The sequence below is a fragment of the Phoenix dactylifera genome, chromosome 10 (genome assembly GCF_051530095.1).
Source record: "Phoenix dactylifera cultivar Ajwa chromosome 10, Ajwa_hap1_PhDact_Kaust_v1.1, whole genome shotgun sequence".
Lineage (NCBI taxonomy): Eukaryota > Viridiplantae > Streptophyta > Magnoliopsida > Arecales > Arecaceae > Phoenix > Phoenix dactylifera.
Window position 1 is genome coordinate 26249785 of NC_143199.1, and position 20946 is coordinate 26270730.

The following is a 20946-nucleotide window of genomic DNA, read 5'->3' on the forward strand; positions in this document are numbered from 1 at the left end:
TATTTATGTGTGTATGTACGTACACACAGGTGTGTGTGTATATATATATATATATGTATGTATGTACGTACGTACGTATATGTATTAAAATGAAGGCATTATTTCGGCAAAGCTCTTGGTATCTATCTTAATAACATTATTAATAAAAAAATTATTTAATACCATATTAAATAAAAAGCTTATGAATAGATTAATAAGAAACTTATTAACTTATTAAATTATATTAAATAAAGCATCGCGAAATTAATATAAAAGTTAATGATATTATTAGCAACCATACTTGCTAATATATGTTGATATTAATAAAAATATTTTGAATTTGTACCTATATTATGTTGCATTAATATTTAATTAAAATTTATTGTATTTTTGTGATCATATTTTTATTTAAAAATAAAAGCATAACTATTAATAATTCTACTATATTTTATTTATATATTCTAGACATACAATACTTTTTTATTTCTTATTTATATACAAATTGGATTATGATCTTATTATTTTATGATAATATATTATCTTATTATAATGATAATTTTGCATATGCTATCGAAATTTTGTATATTAATAATATATCATAATATTAATATTAAAAAGTATTTTGAAAAATAATTAAATAATTATATTTATTTTATTTTAATTATCTATTCTATTATGTTAAAAAAAAAAGATGTTGAGGTGCAAACGAAGGTTGGAACTGGTTCCATAACACAAACTAATGTGCCAGGTGTCCCACTCTTACCCCGCCTCCCAAGGTTCCACCAACCTCCATTTGCGTCTCTCGGACACACAAACAAACACTTTCCGACCGACTCCGCCGCCCGCCATGGATGCCCCACAGCTCTTCGATTCCCTCACTGCCCATATCGCCCTCTACCACTCCTCAAAACCAAACCCGAACCCCAAGCCTCGCGCCGCCGTCCTCAGGTGGTTCTCCTCCCTCTCCGCTTCTCACCGCCAGTCCGCCCTTACCGTCATCGACCCCGACTTCGTCCGCATCCTCCTCCAGATGCTCTCCCGCCTCCGCCGTCACGGCCACGGCTTCTTCTTCCTCCTCCCTGACCTTCCCGCCTCTTCCTCCCCCTCCCTCCCCTCCCTCTGCTTCCGCCGCTACCACGGCCTCCTCGCCCGCGCCGCCGCCTCCTCCACCGCCGAGCTTGACCTCGCTCGCTCCCTCCGCCTCTTCGGGTCCCGGGTGGGCGAGCAGACCGCCGACTACCCCCTGGATTCGCTCACGGTCTCCGAGGACTTGGTCGTCGACGCGGACCGGTTCGTGGAGGTCATGGATGGGATCTCCGGTGGGAGGTTCCTGAGAGAAGAGGAGAGTGGGTTGGGGGCGCCCTGGGCGGAGCTGCCGTGGTTGAAGGATAAGGGGTACTACAGCTTGGAGGCATTCGTGGCGAATCGGCTGGAGGTGGCGTTGAGGCTGGCGTGGCTTAGCTCCCATGGAGGGAAGAATCCGAAGGGGAGGAAGGCAGCGAAGGAGAGGGCTGCGGTCGCTGGTCTAGCTGCCAATGCCTTTTGGAGGAAGAAGGGGTGCCTGGACTGGTGGATGGGGTTGGATCCCGGACAGAGAGAAGATTTTTCAGGCTTTTTTATGGAAAGCAGCGAAATTTCTGGTAATTGTTTTACCATCTTGGATTTCCAATGTAGCTTTGGTTTTTACTCCCCAATTCATCCTACAAAGTTTCTGTTTTTACCGTAAGAGTTTTAAGATCATTAATGGAAAACTTTTGTTACGAAAAAGAAAAGAGAGAACTTTAATATTTGAATAACTAATGATAAAATCTGAACCATGTGAGGATTGAGATCTTTTATTTTTCGTAAAAGGGAAGGTTTAGTTTAGCTAACTTTTGATTCAGATTCAGTGTATGAAAGTGGTTCTTCATGTCAATTGACAGCGCTTGCATCTTAAAGCATATCAGAGGATGTGAAGGGGTGCTACAATCTTATCCTGAATACCAAAAGCACCTTTGTCCTCAAAGTCTTGCCGTATGATTTTGTTACTTGTCAATTCTCAGTGAGAGAGAGTCAGAATGGTTGCAGGAACCTGGAACCAGGTTTTACTTGGGAATTACTTGTTGAGCTGAACTCGTGAAGGTCTTCCTGCTGTTTGGTTGACACAACTATTGGATGTATGTTTTATCAATAATTGGATATCCAACGTGGTCTTCCTTGGTGCTGGTTTAGACAGTGGCTTGTGTTGCATTGCAAGCTTGCTCATTTCATTGCACCATTTTGTGCACTTACTGCTAATCCTACCAACTAGTTACTCAGGTGGCCTCTTGCTAAGGAAAATGACCTTTTGAAGTAGCATGGTACAGAATCTGTTGAGGGTCCAACTTTGATGTCATGCCATAGAAATTAAGGATTCACTCATGATTTACTTTTGTGAAGAGAAAGATCAGATATTTTTTATAGAAATGGCTTAAGAACATGAAATGGGTGGTGATGAAGTTGTAGGCTATGTCTTTACTAGGAACTAATATAATTCATTTATTTAAAAACATTCTTTTGGTTTGTCTAGATTTCCTGTTTTTATATTTAGTTTAGATCCCATTCTCCCCCTCCCAACTCTATTTAAAAAATGTTTACCCTGAAAGTTCCCACATTCTTGAGAAATCTTCATGGACCACCAAGTTAAAGCATGCTAACTAAAAGGTGAGAGAATGATTAATTCCACTGATATATATGGAATACAAAATAAGAACTAGCTTACATCTACAGCATATGGCCAACTTGTTATAGTCCATGTGTGTCTGCATTATGTATGAACTGCATGCACATTGTACTAATCCACTAAATGAGTTTGTTATATTTCATGGTATATGGAATAATCATTGGGCATGAGCCCTTCCCTTCACCCCTCCTGCACCCCACAGAGAGAGAGAGAGAGAGAGAGAGAGAGAGAGAGAGAGAGAGAGAGAGAGAGCAAATGGCTTAGCATACTGAAGACACTTCTGGAGAGAAATGGGAATTTGGTTGAGTCCTTTGACTAATAACTGGGGACTTATTTAGCACTAATGAGTTTATTATAAGAAGCGGTATTATTCTTTTTTATTTCACACGGGTAAATTGAGATCTGATATCTTGTATATACAAGGGTCTTTGTTTCCAAAGCATAATTCGTTATTACTCATTACCTGATCCAATTGGCAAAGTTGGGATTCATGGGCCTAAAATAGAACACCATGATATTATAGCACTCTTCTTTGGTTAGCTGCATGCATTTTTGGGAATTTCTTGCCGAGAAAAGGATCTTCTGGTGTTGGATCATAGGTTTCATTCTTTTGTAAACTGGCAATCTATCATGAAATATGAGTGGTAAATATATTGGATGTTGATGCTTCTTTAAACTTCTGTGGATGAGATCTGAGAGCCTTTCTCTGATATAGCAGACTTACCTTATACTTGGTTTAAAGCTTCCTCTTTACCCATATATAAATTTATTGATAAAGTAAGACATGAAGTCACAGGATTAGTCTATGAGTGAAGAAATCTATCATGTAAAAAGTTGTCAGCTTGCAATTATCTATCATTCAAAGTTAACTCTGAAGAGACTTATTATACTTTTTCCAAAGAAATCAGATTAAGATTCAAATTGTTGTCCAAAAAAAAGAAGTGAAAATCATGATGCTTATTATTAATTTGATAAAGAATAAGTGGAGAGAAGCATTTTCTCCTTGTTTTGTGCCTAAATCCACTCTTTTGCCTCATGTCAATGACCGGCCAAGGATTTAAGTATTGGTGGTACTAACCATACCTCACTGTACTGGTATCAATATGCCTCTTGATACTGTACCAATACATGTTACATAATCTTATTTTTCTTGTGCTGGCAGCAAGAGGCATACTATCTGTTGACACAATAACCAATTATACTGATCTATACCCTACCTGTAAGGTATCGGCATTGGTTCTTCAACTCTTGATCGACACAACGAAGAAAAGTGCCAATTTTTATGTGGAACTACAGAGATTATCTTGATTTCTCGTATTTTATCAATGAGATGAATTTCAGCTTATTATCGTTGGCGCTTTGCTGGTAAACATCTTTCTTTTTATGCATCAATAATTGCTAATATTTGAACATTGTAACTCTTCAGGCAAATGAGATTGTTAAAGGGTCAAACAATGCTTTGAGGAATGAATTTTGTTTCTGTAAACTTGAAGATGAACTGAAACTAAGATATGGTCCTATGGCATCTTGGCAAAGGGTGAAGAAGTCATTGTTCAGAAGGAATCTAGATTTGTCCTTGGATATCATCACTGTGCCATCTCATAGAAGACCACGAATCCTGACCAATTATTTGAACAGATTGCTAGTGGTTCAGGAGATATCTACTTTTTTAACATGTTGGCTTAGTGAATCTGAAGACAAGGCATTATTTTTCAGCACATTAGAATCTCTTGACACCATTTCTGATTGTATAATAAGAAACCTGCGAAGACTCCTCATGGTTGTTTCCATTAGTTATATAAAACTTCAACTTATGGGAGGTGTAAAGTTAAAGGCCCTCCCACACAAAAGTGAAGAGAAGTGCAATGTTGGTTGTCGGAGAGGGAAGAACAAATGTCGCAGTTCAAGAAAGCTAAGTTCTACTTCTAAGCCATCCAAGGTTGATTCAACATTACACAAAACTTCTATGGTATCCACATACTTTCAGCAACTTTTTCCTTTTTCTTTTTTCTTTTTTTTTTGCCCTTTCTGACACAACTTAGTGATAATTAATTTACTGACGTCATTTTCAGGATCAAGGATGTGGAGAAGACTGTGCAGATGATAGCAGCTCGGGGCTTTGCCCCCCAGAAAGCACTCTTTCAGTAGTGGATAATCAGAAGGCAAGGACAACTAGTCCTTGTGTTCCAAAGAAAGATCCTGGGAGGGAAACTCCGTTAACAAAAAAAGGAATAGAAGTAAGAAAAAAGGTGGAAGAAAAGGAGCATGCTGCAGGTTTAGCTGTCAGCAAGGGCCATAGACGTAAGAAAAAAGGTGGAAGAAAAGGAGCTAAAAGTAAAAAATTCTGGCTTAGTGAAAGTTGGATTTTCTGAATTTGATAACAAGAAAACTGCTGTAACATCTGTTGCTCCAGAAAGTGAACTGACAGAATCTTTACCTGACCCCAATGATTCTGCTGCCAGGCATAGTCTGTCTCCTGTTTCTAATTTATGTGATGCTTCTGTTAAGCCTGATTTCATCAATCACAATGAAATGATGAGCATCCAGCTAGATCCTGACCCTCATTCTATTGCAGATTTCTGTTTTACTGGTGTGGAATGTAATATGAGTTCAAACAATTCAGAAGACTATAATTCTATTAAAATGGCTGAAGGCATCTCCCAGATATCTTCAGGATCTTCTGTGAGAAACATTAATGTTTGTTGTGACAAACTTGTAAATTGTATTAATTCTTCCATAAGTTGTTCCAGTAGCAATACTGCATGTGAAGTTATGAGCCCTGCTGTGTCTACACTCGAGCTTAAGGAACATGAGCATGATAGTACCCAGGATATAAATAACACCCATTCACAGTATGTTGCTCCTCCAAACTTGGTTCAAGGTATTATGGATGAGAATAGTTCCATAATCGAGAATAATGGTAGTGAATCTTATGTACGAAACCACACAAGTTCCATGGGAGGCACTTCATATGAGTGGCCTACCATATCGCCTCCTGATTTTACATCTGTTCATTCACAGCATCTCCCAGCTGCCACAGACAGATTACATCAGGATGTTGGTCATAAATGGCCCAGTCACTTTCATCAGTCCTTTCTGCCTTCCAGGCATCAGGGAAGAAAGCCATCAAGTGAAGGTGGGCGCAGTCGAATTTTACCTTCTCTAACTTTGCCCATGAGTTTTGACTGGCCTCCTATGGTCAAAACTTGTAGTAGATTGAGTCAGACTGTGACTGTAAGCTATGATTCTGGATATGATCCAAGGATGCAGTCTTCACTCTGCCCAGGATTTGCTACTTATGGACTGCAAATTAATGGGACTTCCGGTGAGAATGAGAGAAAGCATCCTGGGGATATTTTAGATATGTATGATTTGAAAAACACTTCTGATTTGGTGGATGATACTGAAAGCTGCTGGTTTTCTGAAGAAGAATATGAAACTCATGCATTTTCTGGAAAGGATTATAATCAATTTTTTGGTGGTGGAATAATGTACTGGAATCCTGCTGAACATGTTGGAACGGGTTTCTCTCGCCCACCTTCTCACAGTTCTGAAGAGAGTGCTTGGGCTTGGCATGAAGCAGATATGAATAGAGCTATTGATGATATGGTTGCCATGCCTGGATTATCTGCTTCCTACAATTTGAATGGTCTGCCCTCACCACCTGCTGCCCCATTTTGTTCACCATTTGATCCATTGGGACCGGGACACCAGTCTGTTGGTTATGCTATGCCAGGAAATGACAGTACTGGAAAGGTACTGAACTCCTCATCTTCAGTATCCGATGGTCCTGAAGAGAAAGCCTCAATATCTGTGAATAATCCACCTAATGGTTTTGAGGGAGTGAAAGGGGACACACTTCCATATTCAATGCTGCGGCCGATCATTGTTCCAAGTATATCAAGGAGGGGTTCGAGATCTGAATTTAAGGTTGGTCATGGTCATAAAAGCCCATGTATACCTACTACTAAGAGGGATACCCATCGCATCAAGCGGCCTCCATCACCAGTGGTACTTTGTGTTCCTCGACTACCTCGACCTCCTCCACCTTCTCTAGTTGGAGAATCTAGAAAGAGGGGCTTTCCAGTTGTAAGATCTGGTAGCTCAAGTCCTAGCCATTGGGGTATGAGAAGTTGGTATTCTGATGAAAGTAATTCTGAGGAAACTCGACTTTGTTGGGATGGTGCTGAAGTTGTTTGGCCTTCATGGCGAAACAAAGGGCTGGCTACCTCTTCAATGGTGCAATCTATTCACGGGTCTTTGTTGCAAGATCACCTTATTACAATTTCCCAGCTAGCTCGTGATCAGGAACATGTATGGGCTATATCATCATAGTTTTCCTCACATATCTTGTTTGTTTATGTTATGATCTTTTATTGAAAATTTGATGTTGCAGCCAGATGTTGCCTTACCATTGCAACCTCCTGATTTATTGAATTGTCCATCTAATAAGACATCTGTGTCTCTGATGCACAATCTTCTTCACGAGGATATTGATCTTTTCTGCAAGCAGGTATGGCAGTTTTGACAAATTTTTGTAAATTTTATTTATCAAAAATTCTAAATTTTGCCTTACCCACTTTGGACATCACACTACTGTGTACTGTTGCTCTTGCGTAGGCATTTAATATCATTACTCAAGATGCATATGTGTTGAACAGTGAACCTTACATATACAATTAGTTCATGAATAGTAAAATATAAAGACATCCTTAGCACAAATAAGCTTCATAGGCCTACCAAGATTTTAACTCCTTTATGCATTATCATTTTTAAATTTTTTTTTTGTTTGTATTTATCATCTTGACTCCAAGGTAATTGCTGGTTCATCATTAATGGTAAATCGAAGGTTGCTGCTGAGAATCTGATCAGGAAGCCCTACACTAACTGGGCTGTCAAGAGGGTCACACGATCTCTTCAGGTAATCTGGCCTCGCTCTCGGACAAATATATTTGGTTCCAATGCAACTGGTTTAGCTCTTCCAACTAGTGATGTGGACCTCGTGGTTTCTCTCCCTCCAGTACGGAATTTGGTGAGAAACATACCATAAGTTGAAGAAAAATCCTCATCATTGTTGTGTACAGTTGATTCTGTTGAAACTTCAAATTTAACAAGTGCAGTTGTTTGTCAGGAACCCATCACAGAAGCTGAAATTTTGGAAGGTCGCAATGGTATCAAGGAAACATGCCTTCAGGTATCTTGCTTGATTTGCTTCTGTGCAGACAAGTTATGTTGCATATGTGTCATTGTTTATATCTGTGGTCGTTCTAGTTGATAATTATCTACTTATCATAACCATTCCTCTAACATGAAACCTGAAGGCACATCAAACCAGGAATTAAGACTATCCTTTTGTGATCCTGATTTTGTGGTTATACCTCGTAAATCCTACATCATGGCCTTTTTAATGGCCATTTTGTGCACACTATTTTGCTTTAATTCAAAGAGGCATACGGAAATAGATTTTTCTTGTGTATGAAAAAAAAAAAGATTGTTCTTCATCGAAAGTTTTCATAACGGTTGATTTCTGTCCAATTCAATCCATTTCTTCAGTTTTTTAGGTTTTTTACTTGCAGACCTAAGCCTTTGCATTTTTCCTTAATGGTTTACTTTATGCTAAATATTCTTAAGGATATACTGGCCAATGACATTGTATTATTTGGTCTTTCTGGATGAATAAAGCTGTTCAAAATTCATCTGTTTGATCTCTTCTGAGAAGTTTGTACCCAAAAAAAAAAAAATCTCTTCTGAGAGGTACTATTTTTCCCCTCAATTTATCAATATCCAGATGTTTTTTCATTGGAACATTTGTTGCTTCTTTGAATTTTCATATATTTTCTGCCTCAATTATAAATCAAGGTTCAACTTTTTCCATAGATACAAGTATTCATAGATAATCGATAAAGAATGTCAGCTGACCTTTTATATTTTGAAGATTTAGTACATTTGGTTAGAATTTTGGATTGTTGGAAACCGCTAACAGAAAATCATTTGTTCTCTTCATGCTCTACGGCCACAGTTTTCCATTGCATATTGTCATTTACTGGGACTCACAGAAGAGAGTTTAATTTCCATAGAACCATGATACTACATTTTTGAGAAATGATAGATTATGGATAACAATTGTCAGGACACCTGTGTCTTTCCCTAGGTGTAGCTTAGTTGAAAATTTTGAGATATAGCCATTGACTATGTTGCTGAAGTGAATAGAATTTTGAGATTCTGTTTGTTGCTTCCTTGAAGTAATGCTTCTCATTAGAATCTGTTCTGTGGCTTTTCTCACGTACTGCTTACTCTTCTGGTTTTGTTCCAGCATGCAGCTAGGTACCTTGCAAACCAAGAGTGGGTTAGAAATGACTCCCTAAAAACAATAGAAAACACTGCAGTTATGCCTCGTTCTTTCTCATGTTTTTTCTTAAAATAATTCCAATTCTTTCTTTTCTTGACACTTGGACTCTCTCATCTCACTGTCAACTTATGTACTTTATCAAAATTTGTGGTGTCCAGATACCTGTCATCATGCTTGTGGCAGATGTTCCTCATGACATTAGTCTTTCAAATGACAATTCTTCCATTGTGGAGACACCAGAAGCACATTCAACCAAGATGCCTGGAAAGCAAAGCATCCCTTGTCCAGATCTGTCTAGTTCAGCAAATACCTCTTGGCCAATGTGTTCAAAAATGAAAAAGGATGTTGCTGTTGATGAGAAATCAATTCGTCTTGATATCAGCTTCAAGTCACCATCACACACAGGACTTGAAACTTCTGAACTGGTAATCCATAGCTTTTCAACATTTTTTAATTTGTTGATTGCAGATAAGTTCGTTTCCTTTTTTTATGTTGGATTTTCTTCCTTCTTTTAGATGTGAGGTCTTACGCTTTTTGAGTATGCAATTAAGGGAATGCTATTTGTCATACTATAGTTTTGTCTGTGTTTTTGGAACATATTTGTGACTATATGTGGTGAGCTACACTTTAGATGGCCTGACAAATTGGCTTGAGGTGAACTTTTAGTGTTTTTCTTTTATTTTCTGGATAAGTTTTCTTTGTTTTTTAGTGGAAGTCGAGAATTTATGGTACAAACTAAAATGTTGGACTTGATCTAGGCAAGTTGATTTTCTCAGTTGGCATATACTTTTTAAGTAATGAAAAAACTATTTTGATGTAATAAATCCAATTTTTGCTTCATTACCAACTTATGGACTTTTAATTGTTTTGTGATTGGATTTTTTATGAATATTTATTTATTAAATTATATGGAGGAAGAGATTGTTATATTACTGAACCCATATCTCTATAGGTTAAGTGGGTGACAATGCATGCTCAATTTGTTTGAACTTAATGAATATTAAAGATTATGGAGCCTAAGCTTGAGTGTCAGTCACTCTTAGGCACCATTACCATATCTAGGGGTGGGCAGAGGCCAGCTTAGGGCCTGTTCCATCTCTTACCATAATTGAACCCAAACTCTAACCTAAATTACAATCCTACATTATATTTGATAGTGGATTTGATTTGGGTACCGGATAGCTATTGAATTCAATTGGGAACCCAAACTCAAACCTAAATTACAATCCTACATCACATTTGATAGTGGATTTGATTTGGCTACTGGATAGCTATTGAATTCAGTTGGGTTGTTTCGGTCTCATTTAAAGAGAAAGAGAGAGAGAGACGTATTTGATAGTGGACTACACGTCTGTAACGAGGGACTTATGATAAATCAGGTGTCTGGTCAGAAACCAGGTGGTTGTTGGGTATCTATGGGATCATTTTCTTGCTCATTTGGAGAAAGAGAGGGGAGGGGAAGGCTGAGTGGTGTGGTTGGAGGGGCAGGGTTGATGATGACTGTGGACAGCTTGAGACAGAGATAATGTTGTATACATAATAACAATATTTATGTTGTTTGATGGAGTTTTGAATATGTTGGTTATGGTGTACTCCCAAGCCTTCGTCAATAAGGCATTGATTCCAGTGTGGTGCAATAGCTTGTTGATCTATTTTGTTATTTGACAATTTGACATTTGACCCAAACAGGGGACTCAATTGGTACCTAGTAATGCCATGAGCTTTAAAGCACTTAGACAACCTGAAGCAACTGGAGTCAATCTGTACCTGGTCATGCCATGTATAGATATGACCCTTCAGACAAATGAAGTGTGAAGGATGACCATTAAAGTTTGTTATGGCATAACAATGATTATTATGTCTAGCATAAATTCAATATTAATTTTAATTTGCAGGTTAGAGAGCTTACTCAGCAGTTTCCTGCTGCTGGACCCCTTGCTTTGATACTGAAGAAGTTTTTGTCAGATCGTAGTTTGGACCAGTCTTATTCGGGTGGTTTGAGTTCTTACTGTTTGGTAAGTTATGCTGCATTTTGTTTGCCATTCTATTAAAAAAAATAATTTCCCAATGAACATGAAAAAAGTTCAATTGGACTGCAATAATTTTGTGCTGTTAGTTTTCCTTGAATATTTTTTATATTTTCTGATATTATTGTTCTTAAGTGGAGAATCAGTTATCTTTTTGACTTAGCAGAAAGGTCAAGCCTCCCACCCAACCCAAAAAAAAAGAAAAAAAAAAGCCCTAGTCCTCTTAGCTTGTATCACTTCATTTTTCATTTACATATCACTCACACCATATGTCTTTGCCTCAGTCACCAATTCTGGTTTCTGAGCCTCTCAATAGTTCCATAAAGGGAATGCTTAACTGCATATACCCAAAAAAAACACTCTAACCTCTGCTTACTATAAAGGAATCTTATGTGGAGAGTTGTTGCTTGGAGGGCACAATTTGAAATAAGATACTATTTACATGCTTGCTTGCTTACCAAACTGATGAATTGTCATTGCTTGGACCTCTGACTCGAATGGGTAGCTAAAGGCTGAAGGCTGGAGTTGTCCACCTCTGTTGGTCTTTGATCAGTAGTATACTTAATGGCCTTAGTCTGACCTTGAGTAGTAGATGAAAGTTGGAAATCATAAGAATAAAGAGTGTGTCATGACTGGAAGTGGAGTAGGAAAATTGGACTCCACAAAATCTATCAATAATTTTGTTAGAAGTTAGAAGTTACTGGTAGTAACACTGTTTAGAGTCTTACTAGTAGCCTAGGAAGGAAAACTTAAGATCAGAACAATCAATTTGTTATGCCTCTGTGCTAAGGAATTGATGAAAGAAACACAATAATGTATTCTAGATGGATGAGAGAGCAATGAGGATTTATGATATTTAATCAGGTGTCTTGAAGGCTAGATAAAGATATGAGGATGTGGTCCATCAAACCTCGCATAATCATAGTCAAGTGCTCTGTCAAATATAAAACTACAAAATATATCAGGTTGCCATATTTTACATGCTATTCTTTTTTCAAAGATCTGCAGAATTATTTTCTGGATATTTGACCTTGTTTAGGACCCAAAATAGGTCTGCTCCAAGCCCCTTTTTATCTCTCTTTGTATCTGACTGCGTCACTGCATCAATAGTTTAGCATAAAGAGATCTAACCACATTAGTTGAATGGCAAGCATTAAGAGTAACATCGCTAAAAAAGATTCAGAGCATGTGATCTAAAAAATAATGCCTGTGAAGCCTCTATGCTGTCCTTTATTTGAATAAAAGTCTTGTTACTGATGGTAATATTCTACATTTTAAAATGTTCCTATTAACTCTTCGAACATTTTATATCTTTGTAATTATTTTGAAATATTTTTAGCTCTTTCTGGACACATGAACAGTTTGTTGTTATGGGAACCTAATTTTGCTTTGTGACATCACCATAACATAAATCATGGTTCATGAATTCCTGAGGTAGTGTAAGTCTTGGACTGGACAATAATCAATTTTTATCCTTAATTTTTTGTTTAAGATTTGTTTGGTTGCAAGGAAAAGTGCTTGGAAAACTTATTTTTCTAGGAGATTCTTGTTTTCTTTTTGTTTGTTTCAACTGGAAAAAATGATAAGTTTGGAAAGTTTATCGCCAGAACTCAGAAAAAAAAATCCTGTGGAAAAGCCTCGCATTTCCTTTTCCATGGATTTTCATGCAACTGAACAGACTTTAAACTCCTCAATGATCTAAACCATGGAATGCCGTACCGGCCAGTACGGGCCGGTCCGGTCCTAGACCGGTACCGGAACCACAAGAAAACCGGTATCTCCGGTTTTCTTGTGCGAACCGGCCGGTACGGAGCCCGTACCGGTCGGTACCGGCCTCATACCGGTGCGAACCGGCCGGTTCGCACTGGTACGAATTTTTTTTTTTTTATGAACCACAGCGCGAGGCGCTGTGGTTTTTGGCTCGCGGTACCGGCCGGTACTGTACCGATACCGGCCGGTACGTACCGGACCGGACCGGTACCGTACCGGTCCGGCCCGCCACCGGTACGCCGACCGGTACCGGTACGGCGGACCTTGATCTAAACAAAAATGTTTTTTCTTTTTTGGGAGCTAATGCAATGCAGAGTTTAGCTGTTTATTAGAAAAGAGGCATAAAACTACTCAATATATATTGTATTAAGGTGGTAATTGCCCTAATATGTTGTTATGGACTTTGTGCAGGTGTTGCTAATTATACGCTTTCTTCAGCATGAATACCATATTGGTCGGCCTATTAACCAGGTAAAGCTCGTACCTTTTTGTTAGCTACAATAGTAAGGGAAATAATTCACCGCTGTTGATGGTGTTCTATATATCTAATTGTCCATGCATGTAATTCCAATGGTTTGCAGAGCATGGTTTGACATCAAACACCAGTCTGTATAATTACTTTATTTATGTTACTATCCACATGTCCATCTCCAACATTAAACCAATGATTGATTTCCTTTGGAACTGGGTAATTTATAAGTTCCATTTGTATATCGTAGTTAGCATCATGCTAGATCTGAAAAGTTTTTTTATATATACAGAGTGGAAAGTATATGATAAGAAGCTCTCAAGCACTAAAATACTGGACTTCTGCTTGTTTCTTTTTCTATGTGATAATTCATTCTCATGGAGCAGTTTTTCAGTTCTATGGAGAAAATTTTGCATGTTCTACTTGGGCCTTTGCCTTGGATGAGGTATTTGGGACATGACTGTTTGAGATATGATAGGCATGAGGTGCTTTTCTAACTAAAAAGCCAAGCTTCTGTTTCTTCGTGGGAGGCTGATTATTATTAAGTCACTTTTGCATCCGCTCCATGTTTTAGAGAGTATCCATAGACAACTCCCTTCGCCAGTGGCAAGGGGTGCAAAATGTGCATCTATAACATGATTTTATGTGAGCTGGTGGTTCTGAGTAGAAGAAATGCTGTGCTATGAGTTAGAATATCAAAACGACAGAACAAAAGTTGCTGGATCCTTGGTGACAAGGCTTCTAAGGTAAAGAGGCAAGGTTTTTGCAAAGAAAGGCAGATTTCTCCTAGGTTATATTGAGTCGTTTGATTCTTTTTTTTTAAAAAAAACCTAACCTTTGGTGTCTGATGATATGTAATTTTTTGTATCCATGGATGGCACAAAGATGAGATGACAACAACTTAACTGCTACGTAATACTCATGCTTACTTTTCTTGTTTGTTTCTGTTTTCCTGCTTGTCTGCCACTGGCTACAAATTTAAGTATATGTTATGCACCTGATTGACTGTGGTTTTAATTCTTCGCATTTAATAATCTTCATATTCAACTTCAGCTGTATGATTTAAATCACTTGTTGTTTGCAGAACCTGGGTAGCCTTTTGATGGATTTTCTCTACTTCTTTGGGTGAGGGAAAATTGCTTGCAATTTCTTTTTAGCTATATACAGAGATAGGCAACTTAGTTTCTACTGTGTTGCAAGATTGATGTATGATTCAATTAGCTGGTTTCAGGCTAGTCGGAGAGTCAAATGTATCACTGAACATCATATTTTGTTTTGATGACTTTAGGAATGTTTTTGACCCACGTCAAATGCGTATTTCAATTCAAGGAAGTGGAGTTTATATGAATCGAGAAAGAGGGCTCAGGTTTGAGAATCACTCATAGGATTGAACATGACCTCCATTATTTTTATTGGATGCTAATATCTGGATCATTTCGTTATGTGAGTTTTGCAGCATTGATCCAATTCATATCGATGATCCTCTCTGTCCGGCTAACAATGTAGGGAGGAATTGCTTTCGTATACACCAGTGCATTAAGGTTAGTTGAATATTCACTACTTCATCCATTATTTGTTAGATTTCTTAAAGCCATAGTCATGTAATATGACTGTGGTCTCGATTTTGGCAGCTTAATTTTTCTGGGAATTAGGAGAAGAAGATAATAATATTGTTGCTCTGCTTTAGGTGATGTCATTCCAAATATTTGCTCAATCTTTGGTATATACCTAGTGGCCCTAATGTGACAAAAAAGAAGAGGCTCTTAGGATAGTCGTCAAAAATGATGCATGCTAGCACCTTAATCAACTAACATGGTCGTTGAAATTTGGACATTTTTCTGCATATTTTTTTTTTCAGGAAAGTTTCTGAAATCTGCCAACTGTCATTCAGCTCAGACAGTGTTCATTGGTCTTGATTCTTCAGAAAGGGCTGAGTCTTTCCTAATTATCCGACAGGATATTTTATTGTTACCAAACTATTTTTATTTTCCTGTTTTAGATTGCAAAGTTCTGTTTGTGTATGACAGTGGGTGGCCAATCCTCCAATTCTGAGATCATAACTACAGGGTCACATAGCTTGGTCATTTCAACTTATCATAACTTTATTACTTATGGTGTAACTAATTTACATATGAGTAATCAATTAATTGTTGCTAAATGGTTTCATCTCTTTTTCATGCTGTGTATGGAATTGATGATTTTGTTAGTCCAACCTGTTTTGGAAAAGCTAGTCCATATGTTGCAAGTGTGCTATCACCGTTGTGATCAAGTTAACTTTCTCTTGTGCAAGTTGCAAGAAGTTATTAATGTTTCAATACACTGCTGTAATATACATAACCATAAGCAGTTAAGCACCAAACCTTTTTCCAACTTTTTGGGTTTGGCTTCACAATTCCGCATTCGCCAAGTATTCCTATTTAAGGCTACATCTGATATTATTCCAAGCTTCCCCATGTCTTTCCGTGCCACTGCTGTACATATATAAGCTCTAAAATTTTGATTTTTGCCAATCCTTATATCTAAGTATGATTCATTTTCAGCCAACTGAGGCAATTCTAAATTGTCTAAATTGTTCCTTAATGAGGAAGTTTAAAAGTTTCAACTAAAATAGTTCTTGAAATGATGGAAATAAGTGATAAAAACAGTTCACAAGCAACCTTAGTGGAACTGAAACAGGGTCTGAAAAAACTATTTAAGGCCAGAGCTAGCTCGTATATTCCAAGGGTTGCTCTTTGGTTAGCTCTGTTGACAAATCAAAACATTTTTGTGTAACATTTACGCAATATTCTTCTGACCAGCCTTCCAGGTTCAGGTCTTCAAACTTTTCCAGCTAACTTCTCTGGACTAAAGTTGATTTGGTCAAGAATTTTACACCGTTTTCTTGATGGTTGTATGTCAAGTTGACAACTGGCTGAAAGGTCTGCTTAATTCCTCTATCAAATCTTTTTGGCCGAAAGTTGTGCTCCATAGCTGACCCTATTTTAGTGGGCAAAGCTTTGGATGATCATGATAATGACGACTCCATGTCTTTGTATACATACAGTTGGCTGTACTGAGTATTCCTGCTAGTAGGGTTGAACCTACTAGCATAAAATATGTATAGGGCCATCTAACTTGAGAATTAACACTGATGATCTTGGTCTACCATATCTAAGTTAATTTTATTGTAAGAATGATTTGTTGAATTATATCTCATCACCTAAATAATTGGTCTCAGGCTTTTGCTGATGCTTACTCTGTGCTGGAGAATGAGATATCACAGTTTTCTGGTAATTGTGCTCCAACTTCAATGGGAACATTCAGGCTACTTCCAAAAATTATCCCTAGTATTGTTGATGAGGAGTGATATTGGATCATGAGTAGCCATTTTTCTTGTCTGAGTGGTACTGGCTTGGCTGCACTTTTAATTGTGGGAGGCACAGGTGTTGCAAATTTTGCCTGATTGCCATAATTATTATTCTTTAGGTTGACTGCCATACTTTGCTGGTTGCTAGAATCACCTCTGTTTGGATGGCTTGCTTCACTCGAAGGTGCGATTTGTTTTGCACGGTGCTCAGGTATCTGCAGTTAAAATGAAAATATTTCTTTCCTGTAATGATACCCTCTAGTATGGTATTTCACGTGGTTAAATGGGAGGAAGCAGTTCTAAATTCTGAAAAAATTGTCTGCAGGTATGACCCAGAGGAGGACATACTTGTGGCCAGTTTTTCGCTTTTCTGTTAAACGATGCTACCAGGTGAGATCAGAGCACCTGAATCTTTTCCCTTCTTCCTGTCATCAATTCCTCATTACAGAAATTTTGGGCTCTGCAATGCTACATGAAGTAACTTTCGAGGTTCACTGGCCAAGAATAGCTAGATGTGTCTTGGTTTAGCAGGTGCCTGAATTGATTTTATCAGGTGTTCGAACTACTTGATGGTCATCCTGCCTTAATTTCATTTAACGATCAATGATATTACCGAGTTTCGAATGGATAGGATCAGCCATTCAATATGATTTTCAGGCTTATCGTCCATCCAGGAGATGGCCTATTGAACTGTTGTGCACATTTGGGCTGCATGCGATAATATATGTATAAGAATGCTGTTTTTTTAAATAATTTGCCTTTGAACTATAGTTTCTAGAAAGTTAAGGTGCTTTGCCTTTTGATTTTTTTTTTTTAATTGAATTGATGGTTCTTGTAGAGGAATGCAGAGCAAATTTTCTTGTTTATCTACAATTAAAAAAAATACTGAACCCGAATTTTAGTCAACCTCCATCTAGTGAAGGGCAGATGCAATGCTGGACTTTAAAAAAAAATTGTTTTATGATTTCTAATAGGATATGTTTGTGATTGTTCTCCTGTAATGATCATAGTGATATTTTTCCCCTTTAATGAATGGTGATCATACTGATTTTAGAAGTGCTAATTTCGCTTCATTAACTCCTATATTAATTCTTATGGGACATCAACCTCCTTTCGTGCTTCCACGCATGCATGCATGCATGCATGCTGAATTGTTGAATCAGGGGATGCCATTTTTACTCTAGCTTATCTCTATTTGAAAACATTTTCATCTTTTCATTATTTTATTCATACCTACTGAGAATATCTTCTTCATTGTTAAACCTTCTAGATTGGCAAGCAAGTTTTACACGAATGGTTTGGGTGAAGCTTTATGCAAGACCTGAATGATGGGTGGTACCGCGCGAAGATGATCTGGATGGCTGATGATGGCAGGCAAAACCTGATTGATGGCCTTGTGACTGGGCCAGGATGACTCAACAGAATGTGATTACAGAACATGAACATTGATTCAAGTCTCTCTCTCTCTCTCATGCATATGAATTATTGAAGGCTTCCCATGCAAAGGATGTTCCAGGCCCAGAAGTGAAATATTCTACTGATCAGCCATGGCAATGGACATGCGAGATACTACCATGCACACACTGAAGCTGCCCTCTGATCTCTGCAACTGCTGGAGCACTTTGATTTGTCCACTTTGAACCAACTAGTTTCTTTTGGGAGCTGCTGCTTTCTCCGCACGAAGCCTCACAATAAAAATTCCTGGAAACTGGCTTATGAAGTTCATTGTTTTTTGCCTTACCTGCTGAAATATATTTGCATAATATGCATATGGTGGAGAAAACACAATGATAATTATGTTGGTTTACTGCATCGATGAGCTTTTCCATAAAAACACAGTAGCGATGAACTAGGGCATCCTGTCCCATTGGCATTAGATCTCATTCCTCCAAAGTGGCAGGTAGTTTATTCTACTTTTTTTTTTTTTTTTCTGAAACAGGTGTATCATGCCATGCGGGTACGAATACATCCAGTAGAACGTAGTTTATTCTACTTCGGTGAAGACAATTCTACTGTATATTATTTTGCAATCACACATGCTTTGCATGCTTTTTATGTTGCTATCTTCTTTTTTAATCTTTGCATCCCTCCCCATTTTGATGTGTTTTGAGCTTGTGACATAGAATATAAGTATATAATCTGCAACAAACATAAAATTTGATGGGTATCATAACAATGGTGGAGGATGCTCAAGTAGTCCATGTCAAGGAGGAGGGGACAACATTCCTATGCTTAAAGTAGCCTATCCCATCCATATGTTTGGAAGGATCAAAGTGATCCTTTATTAGCAAAAGGCAACCAAAAAGTGAAGGCCGTATTAGTCTTCTAATCCAAAAATAGTCATCGCAATGTTAGTTGCACTATGGCACAATGTAATCATGGATAAAAATTATTTATCCAAACATAAAATATTACCCCACCTTATACCCCCTTATCCTGCAATTAAGAGTACCCATTGAGGATAGGCTGCGTGTTTGGTAGAGGGAATAAGTTTTGAAGGGATACCCCTTGTAATGTAGAAGGGATAAGCTATTCCACAGGATAGATTTTCTTTCGACTTTTGGTTGGAGAAAAAAGTAGAGAGAGAATAAATCAATGCATCGGTTACCTCACTAATTTTGATCATAAGGACCGAATTACCCTTCCACTCTTTGGTATATTTAAAAAAATGGATAGGGGCAAAATAATCATTCCAAGAAAAAGCTGTCATAAATCATTTCTTATTTAAAGCTATTTCTTCCCACTTTTCAAGTAACAAAAGCATTTTCTATCAAAAATTATTCAAGGATCATAGTCGAACAATAATTAGAAATGGAATATAACTATTTCAATAAGCAGAATTATTCTTATTCCACTTTTCTTATTCCCATAACCAAGCACAGACACAAAGCAAATAGAAAGCGAACATAGACCTCCATCTTCTTCTCCGGAACAGCCGCTCTTTTTCTCTTTCATGCATGTCCACTCTTTATTATTTCCCGACCAGGATGCTTGTCTTTTTGCGCCGAAAGTCATCAAATCCGAGTAGCACCACGGATAACTTTTGGTTCTTTATTCCCTCACTATCCTTGCTATTACTCTAGGATTTAATCTTGTCACAATTTACGGACACATAGATACGAAATAATCTAAGATATCCTATTAGATGCTTGTCTCATACTTTTCTTCTCTTCTTTAATAAATCAGGTGGTTTTGTCTCTCTTCCAATCGAAAGAAAAAGAGATAAAAAAAACACCATGCTCTTTATGTTGTAAATAAAAATAGGAATGGTTTTCATGGTAGATATTGGTGACTATTGATAAGCGTTTTTTGGCCTTCATTTTTTAAAATAATTTGTCATTGACTTTGTCCCTTCTGTTGTCCTTCTTAGCCATTCTTTTGAATGATTCTCTCTATTTTAGCTTGGCATGCATCCATCCTTGCATCCCCATCTTTTGCACGCCTATATTATATCTAGTCTTGTAATTGTCATATCCGAGAAGCTTCATTGATATTTAGGAAGATGCCATGTTAATAAAACCATGGTTGCATGGCGACCTTTTTTCTATTCATCAGGCATGCGGACACGTCTCCATCATGATGATAGGATATTCCTTGACCCTTTCTTCCCACAGATTATTGGAACAGTTATCTTTAAGGAATCTAAACTGAATCTTATGAATATATATAGTGATACCTAGGTGAAAATAATCTGAAAAAATCCACCATTAATCTTACAGAGGTTCTTGTACTCCAAAACATTTTTGGAAGGAATTTTTTTTGAGAATAGGTCGCCACCATAATTTGAAACTGAGATCTCTTATATGGAGAGGAAGGTAAAAGCTAGGTGAGCTAACATCTACTGATTACATCCTTGGAAAGAAGATAAATCTTGTATTTTGGTGCAACACACGAAGATTATAGGGTTAATTTGAAGCTAGCATGTCTAAAAAACTCTTTTGGGCCTTTTAGGATGGACATGGTGTTTTCTTGCATGGAATAAAGAATATTTCTTAATAATGCATGCGAGATAGAAGATTAACCATTTTTATCTCAAAGTGTAGCGGCATATACTTTTCGGCTATCTTTTTTGAGTGAGATCTTAGCAAATAAAATAGTATCAAAACAGATCCGGCTTATAACCTATATGGACTAGAGGACACTGCAGCACAGGCTCATTAAGGCGACCACGGGCCAATCGTTGTGCTTGTGATTAAATTTGAATAGATTCGGATTCTTAGCCTAACGAGGACATCAGGGTTTAAATAAAAGGAGTATGTGAGGACTCGTGCAGATATGCGTTTAGTCCTACATCGGTTATTCGCT

The 20946-nt window shown here is 37.7% G+C and overlaps 1 pseudogene across 1 annotated transcript; it reads left to right on the top strand.

Annotated features, from left to right (window-relative positions):
• The first annotated feature begins 826 nt into the window (after positions 1 to 826).
• Positions 827 to 18453, top strand: LOC103710741 (uncharacterized; annotated as a pseudogene). Its single transcript, XR_016396664.1, has 16 exons — positions 827 to 1619; positions 4107 to 4649; positions 4753 to 6994; positions 7077 to 7193; positions 7530 to 7712; positions 7812 to 7874; positions 8994 to 9065; positions 9188 to 9454; positions 10925 to 11044; positions 13238 to 13297; positions 14380 to 14420; positions 14584 to 14661; positions 14752 to 14836; positions 16513 to 16852; positions 16967 to 17031; positions 17912 to 18453. The product of XR_016396664.1 is annotated as an uncharacterized LOC103710741 (transcript).
• The last annotated feature ends 2493 nt before the right edge of the window (positions 18454 to 20946 follow it).